Genomic DNA, 13,892 nt, shown 5'->3' with positions numbered 1-13,892 from the left:
TGGTGTTCCCTGCCCTCCACATGCTGGCCCCAGCTTCCTGTCCAGGGCGGTCTCCACTCCACCACTTCCCTCCCTATGGGGATCTTCTGCTCCAGAGCCTCCAAATCACTACAGCTCCGTCCACGCCTCTCCAGCTCCTGCTCACAGTCCTTTTCCCTGCCCCAATTCCACACCCCTAAACACCTAAATGTCTATCTGTGTTAGTCAGGGTTCTCCACAGCAACAGAACCAGTAGGATGTGTGTATGCGCATATATCTATACAGAGAAAGAGAGAGAGAGAGAGATTTATTTTGAAGAATTGGCTCATGTGATTTTGGGGACTGGCAAGTCCAAAACCTACAGGGAACGACAGTATGCTGAAGACCTAGGAAAGAGTTGGTGTTGCAGTTTGAGTCCAAAGGTAATCTAGAGGCAAAATTCCTTTTTTGTCAAGGAATATCAGACATTTCCCTTAAGGCCCTCAACTGTCTGGATGAGGCTCATCCACATTATGGAGGATTATCTTTACTCAAAGTCTGCTGATTTAATGTTTGACCAAATAACTAGACACCATAACCTAGCCAACTGAGACACGAAATTAGCCATCATACTATCCTCCAGGGCTCAGCTCAAATTTAACCTCCTCCTCCAATTCATTCCCACTTTCAACTGAAAATGCTTGTCCGCTCCTAAACTGCCATAGTCCTGCATCCAGCTCTTCTCTTGGGACATTTAGAATTTGCTTCCCTATAGTACAATGATTTATATCTTTGTATTTGTTTTCCTACAAGACTGTGGGCACTTGAGTCAATCAAATCCTATTGCACCACTTAATAAATAGCTATATGACCCTGGGGGGGGGGCCGGGGGGGTGTTACTTAAACTCACTAAGTCTTGGTTTCTGCAAAACATGGAGATGATATAATACTCACCTTAAAGAATCCTTGAGATTTTCATGAGATAATGGATGCAAATTACTTAGCACAGCACCTGGTACATATTGAGTAATCCATTCACTTATTCATTCGTTGAGCACATATTACACGTCAGAAGTGAATGTGACAGACCAAGCCACTGCCCTGATGGGCAGAATTATATACAAGGTAAATAAATGAATTTTTTAAATCTAACATAAGATACTGACAAGTACTTTGAAAAAAATAAACTAGAGGCTGGGCGTGGTGGCTATGCCTGTAACCCCAGCACTTTGGGAGGCTGATTACAGGAAGGCGTGACTTTCCAAGTGCCCAAGCCAAGGCAGCATTTGTGGAGCACCCAGAGAAGGACCCCTTAGAGCAGGAGCTCTGTTTCACTCTTCCTAAACCGGATGTTTCTGTTTACTAAACAGTCTTCAGCTGCTCATTGTGCACAGAACAAAGTAGTCGGTGAAGGTCTTTTCAGGACACAGGTGGCCATGCAAATGGAGTAATGGAGCACAGACAAAGGTGTGGGAGGGTTGAGGAATGTTGAAGAACCCCAGACTGGCAGCACTGGGGACCTAAATGGGCAGTGAAACTTCCTCTCTAATAAAAACACAAAAATTAGCTAGGCATGGTGGTGGGTGCCTGTGGTCCCAGTTACTCAGGAGGCTGAAGTGGAAGAATCGCTTGAACCCGGGAGGCAGAGGTTGCAGTGAGCCCAGATCATGCCACTGCGCTCTAGCCTGGGCAACAGAGCAAAACTCCATCTCAAAAGAAAAGAAAAGAAGAAATTAGGATAAAGGATAGAGGTTTGAGGAGTAAGGAGGACAGATCTAGTTTAGCGAAGACCTGAATTAAGAGAAGGAGCCAGCCATGCAAGACTTGGGGGAAGAACATTTCTGGAAGGACCAGCAGGAATCAGTCTGAGTTAATTCTACTTGTAACCCAGGGGTCAGGTCCTTCCTTTCCTCTGCCCCACAGACTGTGTCTTCTGAGCTAGGGGAAACTGAGGAGATGAACCTTATCTTCAATCTACTCAGGACTTCACCTTCAGATAGATGATCCTTGGCACCCAGGAACCCATGGTAATGGAGGCCACTGGCCATCACTGATCAGGGAGACTTCCCTTATCTGTTCCAAATGCTGCCTCGCCTGCTTCACCGCCTCATCTTCTCTAGTCTCCACTGAAGGTTTAAGTATTTCTCTACTCAAGGGTCATTGTCACTGTCATGTGCCACGCAGAGTCAAAGAAAGGAGTGAGAGTTCTCAGGAGAGGGTACCCCCAGGCCTTTGGAAACTAGAGGTCCAAATTTCCCACACTTATCTCCCTTCTTCCCTAGCTCTCTGCTTTCTTTCTCCCTTCCCGCAGCCCTCTCCCTGCAGTGTTTCTCAACCAGGCATGGTATTGTCCTTCCAGCCCATCCTAGGAGTGCTTGGAAGGGGAGGAGGCCATTTCTAATGGTCACAATGACTGGGAGACTCTACTGGCCTTTAGTGGACTGAGATCAGGAACACAATCCACCCTAGAATGTACAAGATGGTCCCACATAATAAAGAATTGTCCTGCCCAAAAGGTGAATGCAGACATGAACCTCTCAACATCCCTTCAAATGTTACCAAATCCCCTTCTTCCCTACCTGGATTCTGTCCTTTATCTCTTCAGGAAAAAATCAAGTCTCAGTCTCCCAAGTCCCACAATGTGTCCACAATGTGGACAGCCTCACATGTGCAGTGTCAGTGCCTTCCATCCCCAAGTGGCTCTAACTGCTCCACCAAAAGAGGAAGAGCAACTCTGAGTACCCGCAGCTCCCTCAAAGGCAGGGGTCGGCTCTGATCCTGTGTCTGGGCCAGTGGAGAAAAATGGTGGAAAGGGGTTCCAAGCTGGGCTGTGTGTGGTTGATTCTCTCCTGAAGTAGCTAGAATCAAACACTTCTCACCACTGAGGAGATACATGTCCTTCCAAGGGCTACCCTTCTAGATGAGAAACATATATTACCCCTACTAACCCTTCCTTGTTCCAGCTCTGACTTCCATTACAAATTTCCCATATGAACTTGACACAGAGGTCCAAATTCGTCTCCATCAAAGGTAATAGCCATGGTGGTGGAAGAGTCAGATTCTCAGTTTGCCTTGCCATTTATCATCATCATCATCATCACCACTACCACCACCACCATTAATTATTACTATTATTAACCATATGAGGCCTTGCACAGAGGCAGACACTGGTGGGAGTTCTGTCACTGGAGGGTCCTAACTGCATGGGTGATTGTGTGGAAAAGATGGGTCAAGGCTGTGGTCCTTTGAACAAATGTCCCGGAGCCAAACTGACTTCCTGATTTGCTTAATGCGCTGCCTAATGCTTGACTAAAAGTGCTCGAGAAAAATCCTGTCAAGGAGAGGAAGGGTGCCAGGGGCACTGGAAAGGCTTATTTTTTATTCTTTAACTTAGGGGAATTGGCAGGAAAGGGGGAGATGACAACTCCCTGCAGAAAGCAAAGATCCAGATGGCTCCTGAGAGCCAGCCGGGAAAAGTTCCTTGGCAGCCTCATTCTCCATCATGACTTTCCAAATGCCCAAGCCAAGGCAGCATTTGTGGGGTGCCCAGAGCAGGACCCGTTAGAGCAGGAGCTCTGTTTCACTGTTCTTAAACCGGATGTTTCTATTTACTGGACAGTCTTCAGCTGCTCATTGTGCACAGAACAAAGTAGTCAGTGAGGGTCTTTTCGGGACACAGGTGGCCATGCAAATGGGGTAATGGAGCACAGACAAAGGTGTGGGAGTGTTGAGGAATGTTGAAGAACCCCAGAACTGGCAGCACCAGGGACCTGAATGGACATGGAAAGGAGTGACTGCTGGCACCCTGAAAGTGAGCTGTGGACAGAGCCATTGACAGAGGCTGTGGCCAAACCATAGTCCAGCAGGATAAGAATCAGGGAAACAAATGCCTCAGTCTCAATATCTTCTTGCTGGCCAAAGGCAAAGAGCATGGGAACTCACTGATGCAGCCTGTACAGGACAGCCTCCTGGCTACAGAGCAAGAAGCATGGGTTCTTTTACAAACCACTCCAAAATGCAGTGCCTTAAGACAATAACCATTGATTTAGCCCTTGGTTTTTCAGTCTAGCAATTCAGCAATTAAAGCTGGGCTCAGTTGGACAGTTCTTCTCGTCTGCTGTAGGCTGATCTTGGCTATCCCAGCTGGGCTCACTCATGTGTCTGCAGTTGATTGGCAAGTTATCTAGGGCCAGTCACTTTAGAATGGCTTTATTGGAGATGGTTAGAAAGACAGGGGCCTCTCTTGACATGGATCTCTCACTCTCCAGGGTGCTAGCCTGGACTTGTTTACAAAGCAGTCAAACAGTTTCAAGAATAGCAAGCAGGCAAGCCCCAAAGTACAATCACTTTTCATACTTCTGCCTACATCACATTTGCTTCTGTCCATTTGGATGAAATAAGTCACATGGTCATCACCAAATCGAGGGTTAGAAAAAATAGATTCTGGCTGGACATGGTGGCTCACGCCTGTAATCTCAGCACTTTGGGAAGCTGAGATGGGGCGATCACTTGAGGTCAGGAGTTCAAGACCAGCCTGGCCAACATGGTGAAACCCCATCTCTACTACAAATACAAAAAGTAGCTGGGCCTGGTGGCGGGTGCCTGTGATCCCAGCTATTCAGGAGGCTAAGGCAGGAGAATTGCTTGAACCCAGGAGGCAGAGGTTGTAGTGAGCTGAGATCACACCACTGCACTCCAGCCCGGGCAACAGAGAATGACTCCATCTCAAATAAAAAAAAACAAAAAAGAAAGAAAAAAAAAGAAAAAGAAAAATAGATTCTACCACTTGAGAGGAGGGGAATAATATGTGGCTAGTGGCTAGTTTTCAACCTATAGTCTGTGCTCCAGCCACAATTGCTCACATTCCTCCCACATGCAAAATATGTCCCACCATATCCCAGGACCTCTAAACCTGGATCCCTTGAATCTGGGATTATACCTATGGCAGTTGGTTTTTGCTGCATAATAAACCACCCCAATATTTAGAATGTTAAAACAACAACCATTTTTTAGCTCACAATTCTGCAGCTTGGCAATTTGGGCTGAGCTCAGCTAGGCAGTTCTGCGGCTCTGGGCCAGGCCCCGCTGACCTCTGCTAACGCTCACTCAGGCATCTATGGTCGGCTGAGTGCCAGATGGGGAGCTTCAGTGCTTCTCCTTCCACATAGCCTCTTAGCCTTCAGCATGCTCATTCATGTGGCAGCGGGATTCCAGGAGCAGCAAAAGAGGACAAACCCAGCACGCAATCATTTTTCAAGTCTCTGCTTACGCAGAGACAACTGCTGACATTCCATTGACCAAGCAAGTTACGTGTCGGAGCTCAGAATCAGAGTGGGAGGGCAGTCAAATTTACAGCACAAGGGGGCATGGATCCAGGAGGGGAATAATTAAGGATGGGTTTGCAATCAGTCTACCACCGTGGGGTGGAGACTAGATCTAGTGAGACAGAGAATAGGCATCTCCCAGATCTAAATTCCATAACATGACATTCAAGTCTGTTCATAATGGGAACCACCTGTCTCCCCAGTGTCAACTCTCTCTAACCCCAACCACACCCTGTGTACTGTGCATCTGCCAAACTGACCTCTTCACAGTTTCATGCATCTGCCTTGCCTTTTTCATCTTCCTGCTCACTGTTCTCTAGATTATTCCACATCTTTGCCTGACCAAATCGTCTACATCCTACTTGATCCAATTCAAAGCCACCTTCTCCCAGGCATCTTTTCTAACATCCCATTCCCATCCCCTTCCCTCTCTCCCAACACCACCGAGCTGGACAGGACTCTGAATTCCCACCTACAATTTCTAGAGCCCCCTCTGTACCTCTTTTCAGGCACCTAGCGTTGTGCACTTACCTGCAGGTGGATGTTCTCTCCTTTCTCGGACTGTGAGCCCTCATAGGGCTGGGTTCTTGTGTGACTCATCCTTTATCCCTCCTCTGCCCTACTGCCCAGCACACGCTAAATGTCCTATTGACCTGACGAGGTCAGTACTGGCAAGCCAAAGACTGCAGAGCAGACGATGCGACAGAGCCAAGGAATGCCCTTCAGAGACGACCCAGCCAGGAACTCCAAGAAGTGACTGGCAGGAAGTGTCAGAGAAGAGCATGGAAGAGCAGGATTTGGGAGATGAGAAACAGCAGGGCTTCAGGCTTGCCGCAAGATAACCCGGGCCCTGAAGTCAGAGTCACGGGGAGACTGACCTCCACTCCATCTGAGGAAGAACTTCCTAGGACAAATGCCCAGATTTAGAATGGGCTGGCAAGAAAAAGGGTGAGCCATCCCTCTACTGGCAGTGCATAAGCATTCCGGTTAACTTCTGAGAGTGTTTTTGTGGGGGCCTTATTCTATTTGCATTTAAGGTGTGCACATTAATAATTCTTTCATTAGACTCATGTTGCACCTTGGCATGCAGAGTGTGCAGTCATGGGCTCACAAATGAAGGGGTTTAATGAGCCGGCAGCTCTCCCTGCAAGGCAAGCCTGCGCGGAGCTTGGCAGCAGGCCCGTTTCTCGGAGTCGGCTGGGCACAGCACATCATGTACCTCGGGCAAACTGGCTTTGGTTTCATCGGGGGTGGTAAGTGTGGGAGGGGGAAGTAGATGTATAGGGTAGGTGTTACTCTGAACGAATTCTAAAATGTGAGAGAGTGCCATTCCAGTTAATTTCCTACCACACACCTGAACACCCTTGAGGGATGGGACATCCCTGCTCCTGTCAGAAATCAGGCTAAGCCCAGCGGTGCCTCTCACCGAGGGTAGGTGGAAGATGTAACTAGACAGCCCTTCCCTAACACAGATGCTCTTTGACCAGCCCAACTTGCTTGTGTTCTAAGTGGTGGAACAGTGCCCCAGAGAGGGGATGTGGCCTCCCTAAATGCTAAGATGAGCCAGGACTCCTGCTCCTGGACCCAAGTGCCAGGACTGAAAGAATAGAGGGGACTCACACAGGTGGAAGGTGGCCTTAGGGCAGGCAGTAAGCCAAGAACCCCTCCCCGGGAGCTGCACCTAGAGTGATTCTTCAGTCCCTCCCGGTAATGTCCCTGGGAATAAAACTCCCCATCTCCCGACACCCTTCTCCATATGTCCAAACCCTGCACATCCCACAAGGCTCACCTCAGATGTCAGCTCCTCCTTTCATTTTCCCATCAAACACCCCAACTCTAACCAGACGTGAGCTCTCTGGCCTCTTGGGTACTCTGCACTTCTTCGTGGCTCAGGTCAGACTGCATCTGGAATTACAGTTAGATGTGCATATACCTTCTTGATGACCCCTGACCATGAATTCCTTGGGCTCATCTTGCTCCTTCTGTCGACTCCCTCGCTCAACGCCCAGCCTAGGACCTGACTCAGATGCATTCAACAAACACAGGCTGGATTGCTGACATCCCTTTGCTTTTGGCCCACTAGCATTACAAGACCACATTGCTTACTGTTAGCCAGCACCAGGGCCTTCCCCACAAAGCAGACATACCTCCCAAGAACAGCCTCTTGGGCCTCCTTATTGCAAGCTTCCTGGACACCCACCACTGTCTCAGATAATTACCAGAGCTGAGGGGCATTCTCCAAAGCCCAGGAGGCCCTCAGCAGACAGGGTGGTGTTTGATGGACAGCTGTCCCTTCTGCGAAGCCCTGGTGAACAGCTCTAATGCCACCAGCAACTGCCATCTGACTCCCTAGCACTGACTGGAAGTCTTTTCCTATTTGCCCCCAGGAATGCCAAACTCAGTGAGCTGAGCTCTTCTTAGAGCTGTCTGACTCCTTTGCATCAAACATCCCTCCTGAGATTGTAAGAACTAGAATGACTAGCTCCAGCCACTCACCTTCTTCTGCCTATGAGGAAGAATCCAATGAATGCCAAAATAGCCTATACTGTTCCAAAAGTCCGGCCTTTTCCAAAAACCCTAGCTCTTTCCACACAGAAGCTCAAGAAGCTCCAGGAGAAATTCAATGTTCTCCTCAAAAGCAGACACCAACTTGGTGGACCATAGGTGCATACTGCAGAATCCCTAACAAGTAAGTGATTCAGAATGGAGGGGCTGAAAGAGAAGCACATAGCCCCAAGAGCCTGAGCCAGAGAAGCTGATGCTTGCAGACCTTGGAAGAAAGTTTTCACCACCCTCATCAGTCCCATGCTTTCCCACTGTCTGCAAAAAAGTTAGATTATTTTGTTCAGGATTCAGATACTTCACATCGTGACTCTTATCATTCTAGTCTCATCTCCTTCTAAACTTCCAAGCCACTACACTAGCCCCCTTGGAGCATTCATGCCTTTCAAATACACCCAACCCATTCCATTTACATGTTTTGTTCCAGCTACTGAAACATCTTTTATCTTAGGTTGGACTCTCAGACCCTTAGACAAGGATTCAAGTGCAAGTATATTTGGGACAGAAAAAACCAGCAGGATAGTGGGGAACAAACAGAAGTCAATAAAGGGTACTTTTTTCAGCAGGTTCCCATTGTAGCAACTAACAGTTGATCCTACCTGGGAGACAGTGTAGAGCTCACTTCAGAATTGTCCTCAGCCAAGAGTCGAGAGAGGAAGTTGGGGGTATTTGTCCACCACTTCCATCAGTCACAGCTGTGGGTTTCTGCTGGGCGGGAGGGTCATGGACTCTTCGGCATGTAAGTTCAGCTTGCACCAGTGAAAAGCCAAGGGGACGCGGGCAGTGGGCCAAGGGGGCTGCTCCCCCTTTATGTCCCTCCTCCTTTCCCCACCACCACTTTTTAGTTTACCCAAAAGACCCACTCATCAGGGTTCAATGCCATCTCCTCCCAAAAGCTTTTCTAACCTTTCATCAGAACCAATGACTCTTTCCTTTGGTTTCCACAGACAATCAGAGACCAACTGTGAGAAAAATCCTTTAGGTTTTGCCCTTCACTCTGCTTAAGAGTGAAAGTCTTAATTGACAACTAGGCAGAATGGTGTTGGCTCGGCCGGGTGCAGTGGCTCATGCCTGTAATCCCAGCACTTTGGGAGGCCGAGGCAGGCAGATCACGAGGTCAGGAGGTCACAAGTTCAGGTGGATCACAAGGTCGGGAGATCGAGACCATCTTGGCCAACATGATGAAACCCTGTCTCTACTAATAATACAAAACATTAGCTGGGCGTGGTGGCACGCGCCTGTAGTCCCAGCTACTCGGGAGGCTGAGGCAGGAGAATGGTGTGAACCCGGGAGGCAGAGGTTGCAGTGAACCATGATTGCACCACTTCACTCCAGCCTGGGCAACAGAGTAAGACTCTGTCTCAAAAGAAAAAAAAAAAAAAGAAAGAATGGTTTTGGCGCTCGTTCTCATTCCTTGATTTATTTCCTTTCTGCTTTGCATGAGGTGGTGTCTGTGACCTGTGTACTCATAGCAAGTCTTTGAACCCATCAACATTAGAAATTAGAAAATATCTCTCAAAAAGTAGCATTGATTCTGTTGCCTAAATATGTTCTCACTGCAAAAATAAAAATGTAAATGATGTCATTTGAAGCAGTGCATGGTTATTGCTCTTATAATACAATAGTAAGTCTTATTTGCATAAAGAGAGAGATTATATCTACGGTCATATAAAAGTAAGAATGAACACCTAAATCCAAACTGCTCCTTCAAGTTACCTGGAACTGTGATATTTGCATACACCGAACCATCTACTCTTGTTCTGAAGAGGAGAGAATGAAAACTAAAGGAAACAAAGAATCAAAGAAGCCCTGAACCCACGGTGAGTGGAACCCTGAAGTGACGGGAGGACAGACTGGTATGTGGCAACCTTACTCTGTTCCTTCAAAGCAGCTACTGAATGTTGCAGTGAGCCCGCGAAGAGGACGGTCCTGCCTGCAGTCCTACAGAGGGAAGAGCTGTGCTTAAGAAGTTAAAAAGCTGGGGCTTCTACCAAGCCACAAAAGAAGCCGGAGACAGTGTGTGTAGATCTGCAAGCAAATAGACGCGTGTCTAACCCGGGGCAGCCGCGCTTCCCCTGCTTAGAAATCAATCATCTACAAGGGGTGGGGCCTGAGGAGCGCGGGCTTCCCCTGCTTAGAAATCAATCATCCACAAGGGGTGGGGCCTGAGGAGCGCGGCTCTCATTTGTTACTTTAGAAATCAATCATCTACAAGGGGTGGGGCCTAAGGAGGGCGGGCTTCCCCTGCTTAGAAATCAATCATCCACAAGGGGTGGGGGCCTGAGGAGCGCGGCTCTCACTTGTTACTTTAGAAATCAATCATCTACAAGGGGTGGGGCCTGAGGAGCGCGGCTCTCAGTTGTTACTTTAGAAATCAATCATCTACAAGGGGTGGGGCCTGAGGAGCGCGGGCTTCCCCTACTTAGAAATCAATCATCCACAGGGGGTGGGGCCTGAGGAGCGCGGCTCTCACTTGTTACTGGCTTTTTACCCAGCAGGTGGGAGTCCAGAAGGCTGACTTGGTCTCTAAAATGAAGCAGAACCTGTGACGACCACAGCCACCCAACAGCAAAAGAGGCGGCAGAGGCTCGGTGAGCACAGGACTGAGAATTCATGGAGAAAGTTCTTGAGTTTAAGGGAGAGGTTAGACCATTTAATTGGCCAAAAAGGCCCAACTCTAAGAGCTGACCTGCAAGAAGCCGGCCCGGCAGCTTCTCCCATCACCACTCCCAGCTGCAGGTAGGCTGCCTGCTGTCCTTACCTCCCAGACAAGGGGGATCATGTCCTCCTTGGGGTCACCGCGGGCCAGTGCACACTTCTGTGGCCTGTTTTGCTCGCTGCACTTACCTACTGTGACACCACTATTGCCGACACAGCCACCTCCGTGCGGGGGATCCCTGGGGCAGACACCCTGCTATCTTCATCTTAGGATACCCAGTTCCTAACACAGTGCCTGCTGCAAATTATCAGTAATAACAGTAAGTCTTTGTCACGTAATGAGTTACCTTTCAGTCTCTTTGCAGTCTCTTTCCTCCCAATGCCCCTTGGCTGCTCTCGAAGCCCTGACCCCTGACCTCCTGCCCCTTCTGTCTCCAGGGCCATTAACTCCCCTGCTGGTCCCTATCCATGGAGCCCATTGACAGATGAGTTTGGTTCTGGACCTAAGAAGGACAGTTACAGACACAGATATGTTTTAAGGTGAGGAGTGGGTATCGGATACCTGAAAGAGACAAAGCCTACCAAAACCAACCTTATCTTCCTACCAATCTACCCACTAAGAGAGGGAAACTAGAATATTTTTGCCGGAGAATTAAAATAGAGACTCACATCTACCCTCCTTCCTTCACTCAAAAGCCCCGCCCATCCCTCAGCACACATCTCAAAGAGGAACTGCCCCATGAAGCATTCCTGATCCCCAGCCAGGTGTGATGGTCTGTCCTGCAAGCCCCCCACAAGGTACCTTTTCTATGGCACTCACAATTTACTGCCTTCTACTGGATTATCAATGACCAGACTACAGGTCCTGGTGGGCAGGGGCTGGGTCTGATTCACTGTGGTCCCACCTCACCCCAGCTCTACTCCCACCCCAGGCCCTGACCAAGACGGGAGGAAGCTGACTAAATTGGGTTGCATAGGCTAAAAGGAAGGATAGCCAAGAGCATAATGTGGCTCAGAAGAATTTCAGTTTCACTTTCCCAGAAGTTAAACTTCCCACTCATCAAGGTTCAATGCCTTCTCCTCCGAAAAGCTTTTCTAACCTTTCGTCAGAACCCATGACTCTTTCCTTTGGTTTCCGCAATCAGAGTACAACTGTTGGAAAAACCGTTTAGGTTTTGCCCTTCACTCCGCTTAAGAGTGAAAGTCTTCACTGATAACTGGGCAGAATGGTGTTGGCTCTGAGCCAGCCTCTGAGCTCTGAGGCTGAGGGAGCTGCTCTCCACCTGGCCCGGGACCTCCCCTCCTGGGCTCTTGGGAAGGCCCCAGCTGACTCTCCCTGTCCTCTCCTAGCCCTACCACGACATTCCTGGGCACATCATCCCACTCACAAGGAGGATTCTTCTAGTGTTTATGAAGGCAGGGCTGGGCAAGACCCGAGAAGTGAGGAGCTAACAGACGGCTCTCCCCCAGGGCTGGCATCCCCTCCTGCAGCATGGCTGCCAACTAGCCCCCCAGCCTCGGCTGCAACAACTCCACCCATGGGGAGCTAACAGCACTGCTCTTAGACAGCAGCGTCTGTGGGGCACTTTCCTCAGACCCACATCCTCCCTCCCAGCCCAGTTCCACCTCTTTGGGCTGCACAGAACGAATCTGCTTCCTTCCCCAGGTAGCCCCCTTCGGATATCTGGGACAGCTCTCGTGTCCCGTTGTGTCTTTGTCCAGTGTACACATTCTAGGCTTTCACACTGTTTTTCACTTTGTCCCAGCAAGGCTATTGTTTTTAAGTGCTCTTGAAAGAACCTTCTCTGCAAGGTGAAATAGAAATGAGTAGTAATGTTAGTACTGACCCGACCCCTCGTTGCATCTCAGCAAGAGCAAATACTTTCACATCTCTCCAGTGGTGCAGAAATAATTGGCAAGAGTCGCATTCACACACACACACTTGCTCAAATTATGCCAATAAAAGGAAGTCGTGAAAGTGTGAGACAGCGTAAGGTTTCTGGTTTCGTAGAAAAACAGAGGGTTAGCCCCCAATTCAATTTTTTTTCTTTGATCTATGTTTAAAGAAAGCCCTGAGAGGATGGAGAGAGGTTGATTAATCGGTTCAAATATACAATTAGATCAAAGAAATAAGACCTAGTGTTGGATAGATCAGCAGGATAACTATAGTTTACAATAATCTCTTGTACATTCCAAAACAGTTAGATAGGAATAATTTGAATGATTATAGCATAAAGAAAAGGCAAATATTTAAGGTGGTGGATATCCAAATCACCCGGATTTGATGTTTACACACTATGTCAATATACCAAATTATCAAAGGCACCCCAAAAATATGCATACCTATTATGCATCAATTTCTTTTTATTTCAATAGCTTTAGGGGTACAAGTGGTTTTTGGTTCCATGGATGAACTGTATAAGGGTGAAGGCTGAGATTTTAGTGCACCCATCACCTGAGTAGTGTACACTGTACCCAATATGTAGGGTTTTTTGTTTTGTTTTGTGGTTTGTTGTTGTTGTTTTGAGATGGAGTTTTGCTCTTGTTGCCTAGGCTAGAGTGCAATGGCACAATCTCGGCTCACTGCAACCTCCCCCTCCTGGGTTCAAGTGATTCTCCTGCCTCAGCCTCCTGAGTAGCTGGGATTTCAGGCTCCCACCACCATGCCCAACTAATTTTTTTGTATTTTTAATAGAGACGGGATTTCACTATGTTGGCCAGGCTGGTCTCGAACTCCTGACCTTAGGTGATCCACCCACCTCGGCCTCCCAAAATGCTGGGATTACAGGCTTGAGCCACTGCGCCCGGCCCCAATATGTAGTTTTTTATCCCTCACCTCCCTCCCTCCCCGCATCTGAGTCTCCAAAATTCATTATACCACTCTGTGTGTCTGTGTGTACCCATAGCTTAGCTTAGCTCTCACTTATAAGTGAGAACACATGGCATTTGGTTTTCCATTCCTGAGTTACTTCACTTAGGATAGTGGCCTCCAGGTCCATCCCAGTTGCTGCAAAAGATGTTATTTCCTTGTTTTTATGGCTGAGTAGTATTCCATGGTGTATATGTGATATATTATGCATCAATTAAAAAAAATTATAAAGAAACCTATGTGTGTACTGTAAGAACACTGAGAGCCAATCACTCAATTGAAACTTTTCTTTGAGACCTTGGAGCAGGATTTGCAGGACCAAAGTGTGGGCCAGTGAGGTGACAGACTGTCTCAAGAGAAAGAAGGGGAAATTGATGGTAGGAAAATTCATGAAGGAGTCCTGAAGAGGCTTTGTTTCAGTGAAGCATTTCTTAATTTTATTTTCCAGAATCTTCCCTTCAGAGAATACTAGAAAGTGTTCAATATGTCAAGCCCTTAAAAATACATTCTGGCCAGGCGCG

The sequence above is a fragment of the Nomascus leucogenys genome, chromosome 11 (genome assembly GCF_006542625.1).
Source record: "Nomascus leucogenys isolate Asia chromosome 11, Asia_NLE_v1, whole genome shotgun sequence".
NCBI lineage: Eukaryota > Metazoa > Chordata > Mammalia > Primates > Hylobatidae > Nomascus > Nomascus leucogenys.
This window is presented reverse-complemented; position numbering follows the sequence as displayed.